We start from the raw sequence: 23,305 nt of genomic DNA, 5'->3' as shown, positions 1-23,305 counted from the left end.
TAACCAATAGACATGACAAACCCAAAACCTAGTGTGGATGCACCACCTTTTATTCATTTTTTTATGTATCATTGTATGCCGTATGTCTTGAATTGCTTTTATTGCTCCCACTTACTCTGCACCATGATGCAAAGAACAAACATCGTTTCCATTGCAATATAGGAACGCCCTCCATGGTAAATATTGGTAGGCAACTTAAACTCGAAGAAATAGTGCGTTTTTATATAAAGATATCAGGAAATCATTCTTTGCGGTAAAAAAAACTTCTAATAACGAATCTGCCGGGGAGTCTGCAGCCAATGTGCCCGTAATCGGAGCTGCGCTATGCAAAAATAAGGCCGTAAAATAAATTTTATGAAGAACTTTGCTAAGTGGGAAAAGTGGGAGCGTCCAACATTAAAGCTTGGTAAAGAACAGACATATTCTCTGTTTCTTTTCTCTTTAAGGAAAGCACTTGCGAGACATGCTCTATTGGCGATAAAATTTTGCAATAGCAGAAGCCTCGTGGAAACGATCGAAGCATAAATTTTAATAGATTTCTACGTCCCCAGCAAATGTCAAGCCGAATGACGGATCTTTTTTCACCCATCGCTACAAACTCAAGCGCTTCTGGTGAACATTCATGAGCCACTTTTCTGCTTTTAGTTAACTGAAGGCTTCTGTATTTCAACAAGTGATTGCATGCCAGAGCTGATTTAAGAAAGAAAAAAGTCGGTTCGCTCTGCGCGACAGTGAAATATGATCAAATTAGCCAGAATGCTCAGCATGACCTTTAAACACTAGACTACGTTGTTCTGTGCTGATGCGTTTTGTCTCCTGTTTTTTTTGGCATTTTTAATAATGTTACAGATCATTGTGTCCGGAAACGAAGTTGTGTGTAGCATTACCACTTGCCAATATAAAAAAAAAAACACAGAACTGACACTGAGGGCGTAATTAATTTTACTGTATGCTTAAACTGAGGTAATAGTTTATAAAGGGCTTACTGGTCTTTGCTGGCATCATGGGAGCAATGTAGACGTCATGAAGTGCCCGTGCTGCGGTTGTATGTGATCTGTTGATTTGTACCACCTTGTTTGGCATTGTTTAGAGATCCGCAAGGGACGCGACAACCTGGTCGCTAAGCATGGTTTTCCTACCGATGTCTAAGAATTTCGTGCATTGACAAGAGCCGGAGCGAACGGCATCTTGGAAGATATTGGCAAATATGCTAAGATAAGTGGCCTCTACAAAGCAGTGTAGAGCGTGGCTAGACCATCCATGCTGTCCCTTCATTCATCAATAGACCCCTATTTTTTCCTTCCTTAAAAAACAAATACCCAGAAAAGCGGCCTACAGCCTTAATTACTTAACAGCTCATTCATTCATTTATTTGTGCAACTGAACGAATGCTTTATTTGGCGTTTCATATAACACATAAGACAAAAATTACAGTTGTTTTATTAAACGGCTGAAAGAACATGCTCAAATACAGTTTACATAATTCCGCGTGCTTCAAGTTTTTTTTTGTGGCTTCTTTTCAGCTTAGATTGCCTGTAGATAATCTTCGAACAATTAATTGCTGTGGACCATGAATCTGTACTTGCAGAAGCTTCAATTTGTACTTTTAAAAATATTTACCTGTACATCGTAAATAAACGTTTGTTTTTCATACTTGAGCAATGGTAGCCGTCTTCAAACAGGAGACACTGGGCAAGAAGTGAAGGATTTGAGTGAACATACATAGTAACAGAGACTGTCCTCGAGCACCCGGCAGCCGTCTTCAGTTAAGATTTATTTATTTATTTATTTATTTATTTATTTATTTATTTATTTATTTATTTATTTATTTATTTATTTATTTATTTACAAATACTGCAGGCCCTTCGCGGGCCCATGCAGGAGTGGATACAAGGCAGAAAAAAATGACGATGGTGGATTGGGACTGGATTACGCGTTTATAAAAGACGGCGTACGTGCGAGAAAAGAGAGCGTGAATACCGACCCCAGCTCTGCTTTGTGCTCCTCCTCGTCATAGTGTTTGTTTGCGCTGTTTATTAATAATTTTTTGAAGTATCCGATAAGCGGATCCTACAATAAAGAACTACGGCTGACATTCCCATTGGAAGACCATGCGTTGTTCAAGTTTAGGTTTATAAGCGCTTTGTTCGATCGCATACTCTATCCATTCAAGCCGGATGAGTTAGAAGACATTGAGGATACCTTATTTAGTCAACTGCAGAAATAAATAGCCGCGCAAGAATGTCACAAGGAGGTACAGACGTTCTAACGCGTCGAGTAGGGCGAACTAGAGCTCCTGAGGAGTATGGATCGTAAAACAGCCAAACCTGGTAGGGAAGCTGATTGCACTGTCTGATGCCAAAAAGGTAAACGTTTGCGCAAGCTAGCAGGTTAAGTGGGACAGCGTCTAGGAGCACTGAGCACGGTGTCCACATGGATGGCAAGCACATTACAGCGCTATGCAACCAATCAGATATACCATCTGTACAACCGATCTTGAAAAATTAATGAAGACTAGTTTCAAGGCACGTCCGCCTAGCTAAGAAACCTACTGATGTCTGAGTGAGCTAGCCAACAATATGAACTCTCCTATAGTTCGCTACCGCTTTTCTATTTATTTTACGAATTTCAGGAACACACTCTAGCAGAATGACGTAGACGGCGTTGCAGACATGTATGGTTTTTACGAGGGGACATCACGTCGAACAAATGTGTATCTTAGTGCGGGCACAAACATAATCATGAATAGTTATTAGCTCAACAGAATTCATAATGAGATTGCTATGACTTTAGTGGGGTAAAGGTTTGTAATTTAAATATTACCATTTAAAATGGCTCCCCTAAAACATATTTATTGAAAAACCTTCCTCTGGGAAATAGCTTAGCATATAACGTTAAACATTTTAGGGCACACTGTCGCAATTTGTCGTTATAATTCCTCCCCTAAAGAAAGAAAAACAGCTGCCGCATGCTCCATCAACCTATAAACTTTGGTAAAAGAAAAAAAAAATGTCGGCGCAAGAGAGCATGACTCTTTATTAAACTTCTTTGTACGTCAACTGGAAATATCATGCGAGGAAATGCACTTTTCCTCATCCATTGCTGACAATTAAGCTCAAGCGCTTGCCTACAAAATGACAAGCAAATGCTTTATTTTTTCTTTTTTATTAGAAACCGTCCTCTCCATTGTCGCCAGCTATTGCATATAGGAACCAAACTAGCAAAGAAAATTTTCTGCTCGGGGCGTCAGATTGAAAATGAGAAAATTCTCGACAACTCTCAAAAAATATCTCAATTTATGTCTGTGGCGCTAACGTGTTTTCTGCCTAGTCTGTATGTTTCAGTATTTAATTAGGGTTATAGGCTGTGCACGGTGGAGATAGTCTTGTTCAGCACTACCTTGTGTCAATAGGAAAACGCTACATTTGCTCATGAGTGTTGAGGCTATTGTGTGTCTCAACATTAAAGTGGAATTTTGAGAAAATTGCATGTCTCAAAGAACGCCTAGAAAGAGAATGAAATAAAGGAGCAATTACTAATTAGTGCCTGGCTTAAGTTAGGGACAAATTACTTTAATTTAAAACTGCGCCTTGAGGCTTCCCCCAACACACTGGACTAAATATACAGTTGTGCAAGTTGCTTGATATCTGCTTATAATGACCCTAGATTTCTTCAACAGGTCCATTGCTAGCTTGGGCACACTCATGCATGTGCTTTGAGACGCCATAGATACAAGACGCATATTTCTGGAGGCGTTTACAATACTGCCAATATCGATGGTGAGATAGACTGAAAATTTTGTTTTCATGGTGCCATGCAGATGGTCCCTTCCGCAGTTACGGCTAGGGCAAATTTGTTCGAAAATACATCTAGCTCAATATTAGCGCAAAGAAGTAGACTTCCTGTGAAACAAAAAAAAATGTGGCTCTCTGGGACAGGAATCGACAAAAATTCCTCCGATAGACCACCATGGGGCTTCAGCAAGAGAAACGAAAGTTAATATCACGTCAAGGAAAGCGTCGTGGCTCCGTTGACACGGTTACGTGAAGCTGGATTTCCGCAGGACCTCATGTGCAACCTTGGCTACAAGATAATAATATATATAATTCCCCGATCAACCGTTGCGATACTCTGGAAAAAGGAACAAAAGATAACTCTCATGCCACATTTACAGTGCATTAGCCACGCGCGAAAAAAAGTAGTGAGGCGGACTGGGGTGTATTTCACGAGCCCAAAAAATAATCACCGTTGTGAATATTGGTCAACAAAGAAGCTTCGAAAAAAGCGGGGTGAGGCAAGGAACAGAGACAAATTCAAAGCATTTGACAGAGGCGTAGTGTATGAGAAGCCTCTGTCTAGCGGAGCCTGAAATGTTGGGGAATCAAGTCAGTACGTCAACATTAATAAAAAAATTGTGATTGGGAGTGCGTTTTAGGCTTTGGACGATTTAAAATTATGGAATATATATATATAGTACAGTATTACGACAAACGCGACTGTCCGTTTTAAAGGTTTATTGTGCCATCAGTTTCGGGAATGGTATTCTCTTCATCGGGGAAAGCTTGCCCTGATGAAGGGAGTACCATTCCCGAAACTGTTCGCACACAAAAGCCTTAAAACGAACAGTCAAATTTGTCGTAATTCTGTACTTATACTTGTAAACTGGCGCATTGGAACCCCTATATATATATATATATATATATATATATATATATATATATATATATATATATATATATATATATATATATATATATATATATATATATATATATATATATATATATATATATATATATAATCGACAGCCCATGAACGAGATATTCAAAGCGTCGATCATACAAAATAAATGTTAAACTGACGTAAACACAACATCTCAGTGGTCAACAAAAAGATAAATTCGCTAACTAGATAAGTAAAAACGACAGAAGTGATAGCATTGATGATTTCCGTGGTTTTCTGTCTTTGCATTTAAGACTATGTGTCTGTATTTATTGAGAGCAAAGCAATGAACACTGCGTAGTCTTGTCTGCGTCCTGACAAGAATCATGCAGCAACTAGACCGGCTACTTCCCGGGATGCAGTTGATTCCGCTACTCAGGGAGCTACAAATGATCGTTACTAAACTTCTTGCACACTACTGTATGTCTAAAGAAGAGTACGATTAATAGTTTTCCTGATTCTTCGATTTCGATCAGCAGCACATTTATACGCAGCGTTTAAGTCGCGTTTCCGCTTCATATGGGGTGCGGCTTTCGAACAGCTGCTTCGGCTCTCGGCCAGCAACTTAACTGATGTCCAAAAACTGCCGTAATAATTCGTACTCCAGCACCTTATACGCTATTCTCAGTGCAGAAAGCTACGCACTAAGGTATTCAACCGCGTAGAGGACGATATATAGGAACTGGCTACATTTTGTACATGGGTAATTAGGCACCAACGAAGCCTAATGAAAAAACGCGAATCACGTGCAAGTAAAATTACAATCGGGAGAAATAAATACGCAATTCCAGCCGTGTGCACGACCTTATTTTTGTAGACAGTAAGGTCTCTGCGTTTATGAACCGGAAAATGCCCCGCCATGCACTTCCGTCCTCCAGGCTGACGAAAATTTGCAGATGTTTGAGGCTGCTGCGCAAGCGTTCCCAGCGTCTGGCAGCTGAAACTGAAGTCGCTTGTTAGAAACGCTCGCCTTATTTATCGTCTACTGGCCTACACCTCCAAAACTGTAAGAGAAATGCTTTTGGGTAGGTGGGCGGAGCTAAGATTTTCTGCACTGGCAAAAAAATGGAGCCATGCAACACAGGCAACAGTGCTGTAGCCAGTGCACGTAAAACAATATCCGTAGTAAAGGTAGCCATGCTCGATGGTGGCCTGAATTTTAGGAGCGAAAACAAAGCAGTGGTCACTCGCGGCATAACTGAAAGTAACGCCAATGACCTGGCTGTGTTCTGTGCAGAATTAGCATACGTGCATGCTCTTGGCATTGATAGGCAAGTCGAAATTCAAAGCACCGTTCTTATTCGCCGGATGACATTTGAGCTCTGGTACATCGCAGCATTGATAGTATTCAATGCTTGAGTGCTTTGCTTCTTAAAGTGGCAATTTTTCTCCCACCCGACTGACGTGACGAGTGGGCACACTCTTTAATGTGTCCCCTGCGTAGCCTACCACCAACCAGCGTGCGCGATGCTTTCTGCACTAAAGGCGGCCAGATAATATATATTGTTGTTTCCTCAAAAACTATATGGCACATGCGCTGTGCGGATTAAGCAAAAATGCAGGCGCGTGACTAGCAGATGCTCAAAACGTATTTGGCGTAGAGATTTGAGAGAAAACTGGCTGAGGAAAATGAGCAGCAAGGCGGTTTCATTGAAATGGAAGCCTACATATCTGCTACTTTCAATATGTTCCCAGTGCCTACATAATGTTTTCACCAGGTCACATGGGCGGCGCCATTCAGCACGGCTATGCTTATAAAATTCACCTTTAAAAGCAATGCTGCCACCGCTACCCAATTGCATAATCAGAGGGAATTTTTCATGTTTCGCGGACCTTTATTTAAACGCAAAGAAACTAATTTACTACGCATGTTAAAATTGACTGCCCTAATTACACGTTTTTCTTTCCAACATTTCACAATTTCCACTAGACTTTTCGTCCAAACTGCAATAGCTAAATACCAATTTTATTTAAATTCATTAACATCTAGAAATGAATAAAGGATTAATAAACTCTAACCCGCCACTTAGGGTGGTCAGCAACACGGCTTAAGTTGCCTCCACATGTTGTGCATCGGTGGATGTTTTTGTCTGAATAAAATTAGCCGGGACACTAGGGATGCTTTTTCTGATACCATTCATAGCGAATATATATTTAATAAGGAGTTGAAGACTTCTTTTCTGGGTGGTGACACAGACCACGAACTTTGTTTTTACTATTCTATCCAGACGTTGTCGTTTGCAATAGAGTGAGAAACATAACCTAGACGAAAGGTATGCTTTTGGCAGACACACACAAAATCTGGAGTCTAGGTCCTTGGTGAAAGTGAAAATGTAATAATGTGACTGCTATTACATTAGTAGGCGATGAGCTTTTATACGAAGCAGCGTGAGATTAAAAGGCATTCAAAAAGATAATGTATTGTAAGACCATCTTCAAAAGCACGGGTGTTTTGCAGCATGACTAAAATTTCAAAATAGATACTTTCAGATTGTTCTCGTTTTCATTCCGCACTCAGGCGAAAGAAAATACAGTTAAGGCATGCTCAGTCAAACAATACACATTTGTCACATCAAAATCCTGTGGAAACAGAGCATGAATTTTGATGTGTGTTCGATCGGTCGTTCTCTGGAAATGTCAAGAAATTGAAATTTGCTCATCATTCGCTTAGAGATTGTAGCGCTTGGCAACAAAAGCCATTAGCTGATTTTGAACTTGTCGTAATGAAAAAGTACTTCTCTCTTTCAGCAGCAGCATATAGAGCTAAATTGATAAGAACATTTTACTGGCTGGGTATGACAACGAAAATAGGAGAAATATCTCTAGAAGGCTTAGCAAGGCATTTATATACTGTTTTTGCAGTGACGCATTTGTTGCAAAGAGCTTACAATCTTTTAAATAGACGTGCAGTTTGTGACCACTGAATAAGTTGTGCATAGCGATAACCTATCCAGGGAGAGAAACGCTGAATTTACACAAGACGTAAGAATGATGTTATGGTTTAGTGGCAACCAACTGCTAGGAATTGTGAGTCACGGCTTTAGTTCAAATCTTCAGCGCCTTGGGCTTTGCCCTAACACCGTGGTCTAAATTTGCTGTGTTGGAAATAAAAAACTCTAGGATAAGGAGGACAGGCCGCTTAATAGCTTCAGCAATATTAAGCTTTCTTCTCGCTTTACCTTCCGCTGAAAGAGCACGCAGAATTTATACAATACATAGAGGCTAGCCGGGAAGCTGTGCTTGTAGCATGCGGGATGTGATTGTCTTAGCTAAATGGTGCTTCACGTCGGAGACTGACTTTCTTATTCCAGAATGGTGCGAAGTGTCGTGCCCAAGGTGTCAGTTGCAACAAAGCATGAACAGCAGCAATTGAGTGTGGACTTAAAGATGGAACTCTAAATACTGCACAACTGCCTCTAGTTGAGCTAGTTTGTGAACGGAAACATTGCCAGAAAAACGTAGGCAGATAAAGGAAAGGAAGAGAACATAATGGCCCCAGAGGTCCGTTTCGTATTCGTTCTTTTTGTTCTTTGTCTACGTGCTGCTTCTATTCAATTCATTTATTGTCCTTTAAGACTTCATTTTATTAAACTTCTGTACATGATCCTTTTTAATGCTAAAAAACCGTATTTAATGTTTTTGTTTACAGTCCCTTTGTTCAGCATATTGGTACCGATTTATTTAAAAAGCGTGACTCACAAGTGGCATGCCGAAGTTGCGAAATTGGTCGCATATCAGAAAGCGCACGGCGCATTTGAACAACGGGAAAACGCCAACTTCTTGAAACAGTAATCATCTTGACACCAGGTCACGAACCTAAGCGGCAATCAGCGCGTTCACACGGGCCCCGACAGAAGACTCAGTGCCCCCAATGCCGGTCCTACAACCCTACATTGAAATGCTTACCTACTACAAGGTAAATAAGCGAATAAGCAGCTGCAGATGAACACCTACCCAAACACCAGTCTTTTATGTGACATACACCCTACATTATACCCAAGTGCATTTCCGCTTTGTGGGGAACACCCTACACTGCATTAGAGAACATGGGTTGGCCAAAGATGCGGACCGGGCCGAAAATCGTAACCGCAAAAATTCCGCCATGAGAGGCCGTGCTGCCCAGATCAAGCATAGATGACGACAGACAGCTGATTCAGCGGGCGCAGCAAGCAGCTAAGGCCATAGCAGCCCTAGACTAATGGCCCCTCCCGGTTTAGGGAAGGACTCCCAGTTCAGGGGGCGCAAATTACTTTACTTAAACTGTCACCACCACTACCATTATTAAAGCTTAATGTTTAGTGAAATTTTCACAGGATACACTTAGTTTTAGTCATGTGGTTTTTGACTAGTTATCTCTGAAGCATTAGTCACGCGTTAAGAGAATACGTAGATAAAAGATCCAAAAAGAACGACCACACTAACTACTTCAGATTAATCGTCGACATTTCGGCCCTGCCATAGTCGACACTGTTCTCTCGTTCTATACGATTTAATAACCCGATCCGATCCATACCACAACTGCTTCTTTCTATTTACTTCAATGCAAAAAGAAGTGCACAGAGAAGCAGCGCATACGAAAAACTAAACTCCAATTTTAACTATTCCTTATAAATTATCAGATATGTGGTGTTAAACGCACAAGCGTAGAGCATTTTTTATTGGTTTCATTGAAGGAGTTGCGGATGCCAGTTCGCGTCCACGTGATTATAAGAAAAAGTGCTGAGACCGCAGTAAGTGCTTGTGTTTATCTCACATTTCTTTGATATTCTTTTTAATTTATCACATCTATGGCGTTCAAATCACAAGCACAGGAGAAATTTTATTGGTTACATTGAAGAAGGTGCCGATGCAAGTTCGTGCCCATGTGATTACAAGAGAAAGTGCTGAGACGGAGGTGCTTGTGCTTGTCTCATATTTCTTTGCTGTCCACTGAAATGCATAAGAACGACACTTCCTCCAACAATGGTCATCGACATTTCCCCATCTCACATGTTCGTTATCGCAAAGTGCAATGCTACGCAAGCATATCAAGGAGGAATTTCACCCATATCGAAATACTCGCCAAATAAATTTGATGCACTGCACAACGCTGCATTCCACACTCAGACTGCGAATATAGAACAATGTTCGTTCAAACTTCTATTATTTACCTCTTCCATCCACCCTAGGGGCCAAATGCAACAATCGTGGCGTACGGCTGGTGATCCCTTGGTCAAGGAAGGCGTTTTTCGATGGAGGTGAAATAACAGGAAAGCGCGCGAAAGTGTTACGCGTCAAATGGAATGTCTAGAACAGCCTTTTGTGCCATCTTGATTGCTCGACACAGCGCCACCGAAAGCGGCGCTCACTGTGTACTTGAACGGCATTTGGCAGCTGCAGCCTGATGCCTGTGTTTACGTCTGCAATCGGATGGGTGAAGTGACCAGCGTACCCGCCTTTCTTGCGCTAAAATGTAGCATTAATTCATTAAACACTTTTGTTGAACGTTTTCTGTTAGTATCAAGGGCCTGTTTTCCTGCTGTATCTTTCGTACTTGACTTTCCTGCAGGCGGCCGACCTGACAATTGCTAGTTTTTGGAGCCCAGTCTGCCGTAACATGGTAGACCGCTCAGCTGGTGTTCGGTTCTGGATTTGTGGCAATTAGATTACCAAAGAGGCACAGGTTATGCGGGACGCTGCAGTGGAGGATTCTGGATAATTTCGACCACCTGCGGTTCTTTACGTGCTCTGAATCCCCACTGTACACGCGCTTCGTGCATTTCGACTCGGTATAAGCTCAGCTATTGCAGTGAGCAAGTACTCATCATTTAAAAGCTATACAACAAATTTAAAGACTGGCATTTAAAGACTGCTTGTCCATAAGGGGAACATCATTGCCTAGGTAGGCAAGAACCACATGGCCGACTAAAAAATAGGGTACTAGGATAGCAAGTGGAAATCGTTAGTAAAGCTCGCAGAACGAGATAGCTTACGTATTATGAATGCCTTTTTCCGCAAATGAGAGAAACGGTTGTGAACCTGGAAGAGGACGAATGGCGAGAGTAAAACTGAAACATCCTTGCAACTGTCACGCACAATCTGGTATCGCAAGACGATATGTAGAGAAGCTATGTTGCAAGCTTTGGCAAGAAGACATGAAGCGAAAATATGATGCTGCTGTGTTCAATCAGCCTAGATTAGAACAGGCAACGGAGGAAGCAGTAACGTAGAAGCTCTTCAAGGAGTTAGCTGTAAGAGGGAATGTAGAGAGATTGATGATTTCAAGCGTAAGATGCAGTTCGGTTCAACTAAGGACTAACTTGCGAGTGTCCAAGAGATGGATGATAATCTCTCCAGTATCATTACTGACTTCGCAATGAAAAAAGGGAGTAGCGTAGATATAAAGAATATTGGCAACCTCTCTTTGGAGACAAAAAATCTGATTAAGGAACGTTAAAACATGAAAGCCTCTACGTTCACAAATATAACAGAACTGGCGCAACTCCAAACCTCATATGTAAGCGTAATGTAGCCTACATAAGGAATTAGAATGTAATGGGAATTGAGCGGCTTCTAAAGAAGAAAAGTAGCCATAATCTGCTCACCAGAAAACTGGCCATTACCGGAAATTCGATTTACGCGCTCAGAGGCAAGAAGAGCAATATCTTAACAGTATGAATTAGACAGCTATAGCAGCCAAACGAGTTTACACAGGTGTATACTGTAGTGGAAATAATCTGGACGCAAATGGCGGAGGCAGTGCTGCCAAGAATTTGAATATCCTACCATTTACGAATGCATTTTGAAACCGGAAGCGGCAGATGAGGGACAGATAACTGCAGATATGTTATCTGATGGTTGGAAAACTGCAGCAAAACTTTTCCAGCGCTAATGCACAATTTCTCAATCCTTGGAGCGTGCCCAGAATATTAGAATATTTGAAGTGCGTTAGTACTCTATTAAGCCTACTTTACTGGTTCGGTCACACTACATGACGGCGTGGTCTGTATTCTGCTGTATTTCCTGAAATACCATGCAGATGTCGTAATTAGTATTTCCCTTACTTCTAATTGTTACGCTTTGAATGACAACAACTCCTATTTTATAAAGTGCTGAAGCCCCATAGATTCTCCCTCTCCTCGCGTCTGAAAACTAAAATGGATACTGCAGCTCGACGCGAAACCGAAAGGCAGACCATTCTGTTCACGTGACAACAAATTCTTCATGCCCGTCCAAAAAACCCGCGCACAGTTGGATTTATTACGGCAGGCGACCAGCGACCCGATAATTTGTGGTCAGAGGAAGCAGTGTAAACAGGATCAAGAGATGCCATGTCCGCTCATATGACGAGTCAATGCGCATGTAACCTGGATGGCTGGACTTCTGCCACTGTATATTTTTGCATCGGAACGGACAGGGGCGGGAGCCTAAGTAGAACGATGGTCTTCGACCTGTCTTCGAAATATCACGTCTTCTAGAACTTTTGAGGTTACCAGATAGGACTAAGCTTGTACGCCAACGAAACTGGTACCGTGTACCTGATACTGATACACCAGCGGGTTTGATTTTAAGTGCTCGTGTTATGGACAAACCGGCGTAGTGTGTAAACATGCCGCATATGCTACTACCAGCGAAGAAAGAAAGTGCGATACATTTCAGAGAGAAACAGCACTGCGTAGTGTTTTTTCTTTTGGTGCCGGAAAGTTTCAGCTCCGATTATAATAAACTATAGTAGACTTAAACAGAAAAAATAAAAAGCAGTCTACGTTTCTTCGCAATAATAAAAAAGCACAGAAAATGCAGCAGCAAAAATGCCAATGCAACTGCCAGTCTAAAGGAGAAAGAAAATGTATCTTGCATTTAAGACCGTATGCAATTAGAATGCTAGGAACATTTGCCCTAGTAACACTCAAATCAGTAATGGGCTTCGTTTTCTAATAAGCCGGTTCCACTGAAACACGTGGGCATTATAGCAGAAGTTTAATTAAAAAATTGCCCTGAAAACAAGTTTTTGTCATTTGTGCTCCATAGTTTCTTTCTCGTGTACGTTCTGTATGATGCAATCCATCAAGTTGTCCGATATCCAGATGAATGGCGAGGCGCTTGTTCGTTCATGTATGTAGTAAATGTTTTTCCAATTGAACGCAATAATCAGTCATTAACTTCTACCAGCCAATTAGTATTTAATGAGGGGCGTTTATTCCACACACTCCCTCATTACTCAATTTTGGTTAGAATTTTCCAAGGCGCGATCAAGAAAAACAACAGAAATTGCAAAAAAATGTGCCTGGTTCACTTGGCATATATATATATGGCATCCGTAAGTTCACTGAAAACCGTGGTTCTACTGCCTCCTCACAGAAGAGATGGCGACGATGCGTTTTGTTGCCTTTTCGCTTGCCCTTTGCCTGCTGGTTGGCTTGGCCACCGCGAGAAAGAGGGGTAAGCACTTTCTCTGTAATTCTTATGATTGAAAAGAGAAATTGTGAGTTTCGAGATTGCTCGCAATAAGAAAAATTTTTCCTGCGTCATTAAGTTTCGTCCATTAGACTAGTTTGAAATGTTCGTAATGTTTTTGCATTGAGTTCACGCGACTCATGTTATAGTGTTGAGTACAATTGCAAGAAAAGTTCTTTGGGACATATCTCCGGTAAAACTCGACGGTGGCGTTAACATATCATAAGAGAAACGTCAGCCTTTCTGACCGCATGCAAAAGAGTAGTTTTGCTTGGGTATGCTAAGTTCACAAAGCTCTGCTAGCCAAGAAAGTTCCTTGTCCTACACCAGTCAATTTAAACTGTAATCTTTGCACGTTATTAGCTGACCCCCTAGATCGGGCTTCCAACTAAAACTTCATGATTAACATCTACAGAGAAGACACGGTGCTATGCCACCACGTCACAGCGCCTCATGCAGGGCCGTAATATTCGTTAAAAACACTCACAGTAGAGAACTGTCGCTTTCAGCATTAGGGTAGTACAATGGTCTCTTGCCTTTATGAGGGCCAATCGCGGTCGGATGGTTGGTGCCCTGTAGTATGCGTCGCTACGCCTTTTTAGTTAATTTGCCCCCGACCTCTGCAACTACACAATTTATAAAGGAAACTGTTAGTATAAATCCATCAATTCATCCCTCCCTCCAAACATAATTACCGGCTATGCTAGAGATATCGAATGAGTGAGGGCACGAATTATAACTAGACATGATATACCGGAGCACTTGCATCTACCGCAGTCATTTCTGCATCACGGGGGAAGTAGAAAGATTCAGGCGCTCTTTACAGACGGTTGCAACTTTCATTGAGCGCAGTAGCCGATTGATGTCGACCGGTGTATAATATCCGGGATAATGCAGAAAGCGAAGGCAGAAATTTACTCACCGAGAAGGACAATGTGGGCAATACCATTAGATATTTGTTTTCTTAGCAAAACACGCGTCTAGTGGTGACATTACTGGACTGAAACAAGAAGCTACTTTCCAGCCTCGACGCTAAAACTGTGAAGTAAAGTGCCCCAAGCACTGTGGAATTGTTGTTTGGACGCGAACGCTATAGCCTCATAGATCGGCGTGATAACTATGTTATACCACAAAAATTTGTCCGTAGAAAAAATCGAATTTGTCTGTATCCATTATTTGTTTTGTTTCCGCTCACAAAACCTGCATTTTATTGAAGATTGCCTCTTTCCCATTAGAACGGTTTGATCAATAGGTAGTGCCGAAAGTTAGTTCATCCTGACTGCCCCTTCAAACAAAATTACAGAAATATTCCTGAAAGCTACAGCTCCATGTGTGGAAAGAGCACCCACCCTCGTTTTTGCACCTTTAAAGCCTGCCTGGGAATGATGTATTAATACTAAAAATGTTGCCATCTTCTCATAAGAATTCATTGTTTTAGAACTGGAAGCATTACGTTTAATGACTCCCATAAACCTTAAACTCAGAGGCACACATTTATTACGACTTTGAAAGACATACAACGCATGCCTTGAAACAGCCAGGAGACGTAAAATACACTAAAAATTTACATTTAACACATCAAAAACATTCGCTTCGACCTAAATATGGTTTAATAATCGGCTTTACCGGACGAGACTGATCAAAGCTGTGCACAGCTGAACTAATGACTGACCCGGCTATAAGCAAATGAGCTCATCGATGGGAAAATGCGCAGTTTTCACAAGTGAAGAGGTTTATCATTTTGCAAGGAAAGGTGACACAACTTGAACGAGAAAGGTGTCGCCACAAAGAAAATTCTGACAGAAAGTGATGTCAGAAAACAGGAAGCGCTCCGAAAGGAGTACCAGGTAGCTCGCCCTGTATATACCTCCCGAAAGATGACACATTATCTTGCCCGGTGAGGCGTTTTCGGGGCAAAGACTGCGTGAATTGTAGCACATGGAACATCTTTATATCCCAGAAGGTTAATGCGATATATGAACACAGTTCAAGAAACGTTGCCCAAAAGCAGTGCCAATATTTGAACTTTGCAGTCTGGCACTTGCGGTGAAAATGATTTCAAAAGAGTCCCACTGATAACCATGGCACTTAATCTCTCTCTAGTGATTTTTAGCATCGTAGGTATCGGCAAGGCTCGAATAAATGGTTCAAAAGCAGATCCTCTGGCCTTGGGAGTTTTGAAGATGACACTATTTTGTTTCTAAAAATTAATGGTCCAAAATATAAAAGACTATCCTAGGTCTCATCCAAAAGAAGCCATTTAGAAAAGTAATTAAACTGATTTGTTTGATGCTCAATTTCTATATACCATTACTTTGTTTTAAGTTTTTATGTTCTGTTTATGTAATACTTGTTCCTGCTTCCGACTTAAAAGTTTGGTACCCCACAACGAGTAACAAGAATACTTGAGTGAAAGGGTGTTCTTAAAAAATATTACAACAATTTGCAAAGAAAAAAATGATGAATGCCTATAAATATCCTTTCAACAAACCAGAAAAATAAGGGGATAGAAGTCATTATCATCAGAGCGAAAGGAAGCCATGCCATCAAGGGATCTCTTCAGACTTGCACCAAAATGCCGAAATTTTGATTGTGATATTTCACTACATATCCTATCAACCAACCAAAAAAAAAAGAAGGAGATAGGAGTCATCCTCAGAGCCAAAAGAAGCCTTGCTATCAAGGGACCAATTCAGGCTTGCATGAAAAAGCCGCAATTTTGATTGTGATATTTCACTACTGTGTATGCCCTTTCTTGTGTTGGCCTGCACGTGGGATGCTGTTGTACGCGAATACATTTGTATTGCTTTTATCTGTGAGATGCAACACATATATATATGTAAAAACTTGCATTTAACATGACTGAAAAACCTTCACGCTGCCAATCAAACAGGGGCAAGGGCCTTGTCAAGCTGCTTGTAGCAGCTTTTTTGCTCTTGTCCCAGCATTCCTTTGTTACACGCGGAAGAATGCTGAATAAAGATTTGATTTGATTTGATTTGATTTAGTCCCTAATCTCGGTGGTAAGCTGGACCCCAAGAAAAAGTCGGAAAGAAGGTTCTTAGCGTATTCATGCCCGCTGGATCCCTTCTGGAGGCACCAATACCTCCTTTTATATGCATAAAGAAGCCGTCATGATTTTATGTTAGCTTTTGTTGTAGAAAAGATAACAGGCTGTTTCGGACATATCAGCAGTATCAAGAGCAATTAATGACACAAGGCGGAAAAACCAGCAAGGAAAGCCAAGAGATAGGAAATAAGTTCATTTTCGAGGAGCAGTAATCGAATCCATCTCATTGTCGATGCGAAAGATGGGTCTTCTTGCATGGAAGGGCGGTATAAGAGAGCGAAAAGGAATAAATTGCGCTAAATGCTTTTCCAAGAGGGTGAAAAAGAGAGAGAGATGTAAAGAGGTAGAGGGAAGGCACAAAGGTGTACTGGTTGGCTACCCCACGCTAGAGAAGTATGCAGGGATTGAGAAAAGAAAGAGGGAAGAGGCGAGGGATACAGTCACAATTGGTCCCTCAAGCCAGTCACTCTGAGGAAGAAAGAAAAATTTGCCTGTAGGCCTGAGTGTAGTCAATTTTTGCGGCCACTATCCCAGGATTTTCTCTATCTGGGTGAAAATCAAGGCTGTCCAGAGCACTACTACACAATGGACGTATTTCGGTCACAAAAGCAGGGCAGTCACAGAGGAGATATGCAACTGTCTTTTCGCAGCCACACCTTCCACAAGCAGGGCTGTCGGCCATCCCAATCCGGAACGTGTACTGCTTTGCAAATGCAACACCGAGCCATAGAGGCAAAGAAACGTTGCTTCGCGACGGAGTATATTATGACGAAGACAAGGGCGCAGTCCAGGGTCAAATGCATTGAAGCGGCAGTCGAAAAATCGGCCAGTGTTCCACGCAGAAAGTGTGAGTTTCAGCGCAATCCTGCCTAACTTACACGCTGCGTGAGGTCTTGATATAGGAATACAGACTTAAAGTCTGTGATTACGGGCAGATCGGGTAGCCTCGTCAGCGTCGTGGTTTCCTTTGATACTGAAGTGTCCTGACAGCCATTGAAAAAAAACTTTAAAGATTTGACAACATCTATGCCATATTTTAAGGGTAACTGAGTGGATTCCAAGAGAAGGCGAGCGTAGCAGGGGCCGAAAAAAACATTGGGTGGGCGGGTGAGATCAAGAAGTTTGCTCTCATAGGGTGGGCACAGCTGGCAAAGTACAGGGTTAATTGGAGAGACATGGCAGCAGCCTTTGCTCTGCAGTGTGTGTAGTCAGGCTACTTCTGCTGCTGATCATGATGATGTCGCATTTGATAGAAAAGTGGTGAACAGTAAAACGTACCAAATATTTCCCGACAATACCGAAGCTGTAGCACAGAGGAACGCTTCTGAGTATATTAAGAAAAACTAAGTTCGGAAATAAAAATTAAAATACGCGTTCTGAACTGTATAAGCACTGTAGTCTGTCAGTATAAAAAAGAATCATATTTGCACAGAACCTGAAAAAAAATTTTGTTAGTTGACAGCTTCTTTAAAGAAAACGGCGACCGGACGCATCCGGACGAAAGCGAAAGCAAGGAGTTTCCAAAGTGTCTGCCGACGTGCCGGGGTTTTGGTAGCAGCAGCAGTCGCTGAGACCGACTAAATTTGACTGAGCGGAACCTGTTTGTTTTCTGGTTTGCACAGGGCCCACCAAGCGGCCGCCCAGGAATCGACCCGAAGGTTTTCCTTCAAGGGATCCTGGTGAGTAAGGCTGTCCTATTTCAATGCTGGTCTTTAAGCTCAGCATTCTCGCGGGTGTGACGAGGGGCACTGTTCTGAAGTAATTGTTGCAGGATGGCGTGAAAGATAAGGGGTTATTGGAATAAACATATTTGGAAAAAATGTTTTGGCCAATGTAAGGTTGAACTTAGTAGAAAGATGACTGTCGCCAACCAGGTTAATTTTTGAAAAAAACGACGTTTCGGGACCGGCTCGGTCCCTTCTTCACGGTGTGGCTACGGGCGAGGCGCAGCTTGACTTTTTAAGCCCTCGTGTTGAATACCTCCGGGTCAATGACCGCAAACCATAGATGTAAGACAAGGAAGTGTTCCCAGGGAGCGATTAACATTCCTTCGTGTCTGTTGTATGTGCTACGACTCCATCAGAAACCTCCTGTGCTGGTTAGCTTCGGTTTCCAGTACAATAGTGCCGTCAAAGTCGATTCGGTGGTCACATTCCTCGCAGTGTTCGGCCACCGTGCTGCGCTGACAGTTCATTTGTCGGACGTCCGCTTTGTGCTGCCTCATTCTTTCGGCGAAGTTCTTCGTTTCCCCCACGTACGAGGCCGGGCAGACTGAGCAGGGAATCTTGTATGCAACCCCTTGGGCCCTTCCTTTTGGGTGACGGTCTTTTGGGCGGGGCAGAAGGCGTCCGATGGTGTTAGCCGGTTTGTGCGTTGTTAGCGCCCCTTCTTTACAGAGAATTCGAGCCAGCGTCTCGCTCACGTCTTTCATGTATGGTATGCAAACACGATTCCGGTTCTGGCGTGTGCTTGGGGAAGAAATAGAGCTGTTTTATTTTTTAGTTTTTGGCTGACGCGTCGGATGAAGGAACTGGGGTAGCCATTTTTTTGGAGATCGGAGACTACTCGGTTCTTCTCGATTCTTATTTCTTCATGTGAAGAACATATGGTGTCGGCTCTCTTCAATAAAGATGTAATGACACATGCCTTGTGTGAAGTGGGATGATTAGAATTGAAATGGGAGGTACCGTCCCGTGTGGGTTGGTTTTTTGTATACCGAGAACCGCAAGCTTTTGTCGTGCTTTGTGACTAGAACAGACTGCACTGCTGCTCACGTTCAACTGTAAATTGTATGGCCGGTTCCGTTGAATTTATATGGATTAGGAGGTTTTCTATTTCTGACGTTTTCGCCACAGAAAAGCAGTCGTCTGCATATCTTAGGAACAAGTTTGGCTTGGGATTGAAGGTGGTAAGCGCCCGGCTTTCGACGTCTACCATGGTTAAATTAGCCATTGTGACCGATGGCTAATTATGGTTAATTTAACCATCAACTATGTGAAACATACAGGAGGCACACAGCTGGTCCTTACTTAGAAACAAGCGTTATAATCTCTAGAACACTGAAAGTTTCAAATATTTCGAATATAAAAGTTTTACACATCCGCTTAAGGAAAATAACTGACCTCCTTCTACTGTGTATAATGCCAGGTAACGAAGAAGAGTGTGGCCATATTTAAGAAAAAGGAGGCAAAAGAAAGAAGAAATTGCTGCTTTGCAATATTCAGCGTATTAATTTATTGCGAGATTAACAGATGATGCACATAAACAGAAAGAGTCATCACAATGGCCGAGTTGTGTTGTTGCAGTATCGAATCCTAAGGCTCCACTCCATGCAACTGCTTTGAGCCAATTCTTATTAGAAAATTTCACACATCTGTTCAGTTCTTAAAGTTCCTAGTTCTTGGCAAGCCGTATTCTGGTACTAGAAGACTAAGATTAAGGCATTCAAGCTAGCGGAGGCAGTCCTAAAAGCAGTGGTGTTGTGATTTAAAAACAAACGCAATGACCACGTTTCACCCACGATCGCCAAAAAAACCTTTTTGCCGAGGAAATATAACACAGCAAGGAAAGCAGGCGCGCCAATGTGATCCATCCTATTAAATGAACCTGGTAATGAACTAATAGGAATTGTTTCGCGCGAGGCCTTATGGCATAATTCCGTGAGTACATGACAAAATTCCTTGCAGAAATTTGGATCGACCACACCAGCATTCCTTAAGTATTCGAAAAATTGTGTTTCATTCAAGTGAATGAAACGGCACTGCCGGGTCTCTAACGCCGCGAGCCGCATGTGAAATAAAAGCATAGATTGCGCGACGTCATGTTCGGTTTTGTAAGAGGCGAATTACAGTGAGTGTCAGTTCGCAACAACTTTCTTTTGCACCAATGGCTGCTCACGCAACCAAGTAAATTGAGGTTTCTCTTTGTTTGAACGATGTCTAAATGTAGCAAATAACGCTTACTAAATAAGTATTTCCACGCCTACAAAACTGAAGTTTTTATAGCGCACCTCGCAGGATCCGTCTACATTCTTCTTTAGCAAGGGCTAAGGTTACAGTTTTAGACTTAGATCTTGACGTCATTGTAGATTAAGTAAGCGAAGCACCGGAGCAATATTTTACTCACATCTGAGGTGACAACACCATGGCTACAAGTAATCATCTTGCAAGCTGGGTAATCGTGAAAGCTATATTCTGACAGAGGTGAAAGCTGTCGAAATGTCGCCCGTGCCGCCAATGGCATTCCAATAATTAAGGTACCAAGAGGACAGTGAGAATACCGAAAGGCTGTCAAATAAGTATGAAGTCACAATAAAGAAAGCGGTCGAAAAAGAAACAAGAAACCTAGAAGTGTAGAGGATAGGCATCTATTATGAGCTACATACAAGTGGCTGATAACTTTCCCCTAAACCGCTGACTAGTGTTTTTTCTTCCGCTTTTCTTCGATAGATGCTGTTTGTGTAGGCGCGTGAAATGGCCATTGCGTTATGCAAGTACGTAGCTCTGTCTCTGATTTTGTGCAGTTGTGACAAAGAGCGAAATACCGCCAATGCACTGGACACTTTGAGAGAGCGACTGACTCCCACGATGGCTGCCCAGTTTCGTAGGTAGAAAAAGAGTTCTCAGGATGGCTGCAATCTGCCTCTTGTATTTTTTTCTTTTTACAGGGTCAGAAATTATTCCTTACACTTCAGAGAGATCTGATCCTTCTGGTGATTCCGGTTTGTATTCACCCGTTTTTTATTATCTTTCACAGTGCAAAACATTTTTCGAATATTTATGTTGAACAAGTGAATTAGATGTTTATTAGAAAATGATTCCCACGATGGCTGTCCAGTGTCGTAGGGAAAAAGAGAGTTCTCAGGATGGCTTCAATCTGCCTTTTGTATTTTTTTCTTTTTACAGCGTCTGAAATTATTTCTTACACTTCAGAGAGACCTGATCCTTCTGGTCATTCCGGTTGGTATCCACCCGTTTTTTATTATCTTTCACAGTGCATACATTTTTCGAATTTTTACGTTGATCAATTGAATAAGATGTTTATATTTTGCTCCTTTAATCAAAAGCATAGGTTGTCTAAGAGGTTCTGACTGTGTCCGATCACCGTATAACGGCTGATATACCTATACGCCACTTAGCCCGAATTTGATGCCATACCAAAAGCACCATTTCCTGTGGTGGCTGTATGTGTTCAGTGCTCGGCTGTTCCCCAAAAGACGCGGGTTCGATCCCGGCCATTGAGGTAGAACTTCGATGGAGGCGAAATTATAGAGGCCCGTGTACTGTGCGATGTCATTGCATGTTCAAGAACTCCAGGTGGTAGAAATTATCCGGAGCTCTTCACTGCGGTTTGCCTCATGACCTGAGTTGCTTTGAGACGTTAAACTCCGTAAATCAACCATTTTAACTCATCTTTCCATAGCGCAAAAGAAACATTTCATAGGTGTACCTAGTTACATTATGTGTTGGTGGTGCGATAGCATTAGAAGTTGATGTTTGACAAAATATTTGTTTCACTGTTTCATGGTTGTGTTGGTGGACCCCTACACGTCACTCTGCGCATAGCTCTACATCTCTCCGGGTCCTCTAGCAGGTGGTTAGATGTTTCTTTGAAGGAGTCAGCGGCTTTGTTTGAAGAGTACTAAAACTGCTTCTTTTTACTAACACTTATTTATATTATCTCAATTATTAGGGTCACGCTGCTTGAATTCGATACCTTGGTAGCGGCTGCTAGAAGTTCTCATCTAGTAGTAACACATCTGTGGTCTTTTTAATACCTTCATTTTTCGTTGTCTGGTGGAGGCCCTCTACCTATTCTATTAATAGCGGCAAGTTTCGATGGAAATTGGAAGACAGCCAATGATTGTTTTACGTAGTCGTACTACACATCTGAGTTGTTTCCACTTTCTGAAACTTTTACTTTCACTGTGACGTCAATGAAGGCAAGAACAATGCACGAGCGAAGGAGCAGCTTCCAAATGTAATCCTTTTCAAACTGTTGGTTTTTTCGCACACAGTGTGTTCCTCTTTTTCTTGATGTGAGTCGCTTGTGCCCCTTGTCAACATAAAGTATGCGCAGCAATATGTTTTAAATAGTATAGAAATCTAATCCCATTATTGGGTCATGAAAATGACTTTGATACTCACTGGACTGCGGCAATACATTTCCCGCGATATCTTAATTGGCTTAAATTAGTAGTGGACCATTTATACCGTTTTCTCGCAACGCCCAATAATCAAAGTCCGTACTATAGAGCGTCTCATGGCGGGATACGTTTTAGCACAACACATGACGGGGACAGCAAAGGCGCCATAAGGGTCGAATTGATAAGAGCCCACTGTAGAAGCAAAGCATTTCGGCAGCACCTATCCCCTCTGTTTAATGTGTTGCGCTTAATAGCATTCCGCCTTGAAAATATGAACCAACTAGGCCTCAGACAAACAGTGCTGAAATACGATAGAGCGTCATAAATGTGCAGTGATGCAAAAACTGAAAATTTATGCCTCCAACACATAATACAAAAAATCAATTGCGTTTTTAGCGGGAACAAACCTACTCAAGTACTTCATGTAATGACCGCGATGAAAAAGTGATTAATGAACTTAATGTACTTTGGCGAACGAGATATGTTGGCCACATCAAGCTTGTTCTAAACGTGCTTTATATTATTTCCAGGAAAGGGCGGCGAAAAGGAGAAGAACAAGAATAGGAGGAACAGAAGAAAACGCAGGGATATTATTCATTATGCTGCAGAAATACAAAAGTGATTCTGATCACCTGAACCTGGCGGTCTTGGAACACTGTCGAGATAATAAATTGTGTTCCTTAAAATTAAGCTTTCCCTTCGTTTGGTGGAAGTCTTGTAATATACATGTGAGAAATATGAAGCTTATGCCGGACACCTAGGGCTCTGCACAAAAGCGATTGTGTCACGCATCAAAGCAGATGGATTTCGAGCGGCTAACTAGTAACTGAGTTAAAAATGCTTTTACTGCCAATAAGTAAAATTGGAAGCTTCTAAAGTTGTAGGCTTTTCTTTCGGAGCTTGTGCGGAAAAAGGGGGGGGGGGGAGTAAAG

The 23,305-nt window shown here is 41.9% G+C and overlaps 1 long non-coding RNA gene across 2 annotated transcripts; it reads left to right on the top strand.

The window, feature by feature from the left end:
- The first annotated feature begins 20,514 nt into the window (after nt 1–20,514).
- LOC144135275 (uncharacterized) lies at nt 20,515–23,063 on the top strand. Of its 2 annotated transcripts, XR_013315429.1 has the most exons (3): nt 20,515–20,830; nt 20,895–20,948; nt 22,904–23,063. It is a non-coding gene; the product is annotated as an uncharacterized LOC144135275 (long non-coding RNA). The 2 variants fall into 2 exon arrangements; XR_013315428.1 differs by having other exon boundaries at nt 20,515–20,948.
- The last annotated feature ends 242 nt before the right edge of the window (nt 23,064–23,305 follow it).

This window comes from Amblyomma americanum, chromosome 5 (assembly GCF_052857255.1).
Source record: "Amblyomma americanum isolate KBUSLIRL-KWMA chromosome 5, ASM5285725v1, whole genome shotgun sequence".
Taxonomy (NCBI): domain Eukaryota; kingdom Metazoa; phylum Arthropoda; class Arachnida; order Ixodida; family Ixodidae; genus Amblyomma; species Amblyomma americanum.
The sequence above is the reverse complement of the archived record's forward strand: the minus strand, read 5'-3'. Positions and strand labels throughout refer to the sequence as shown.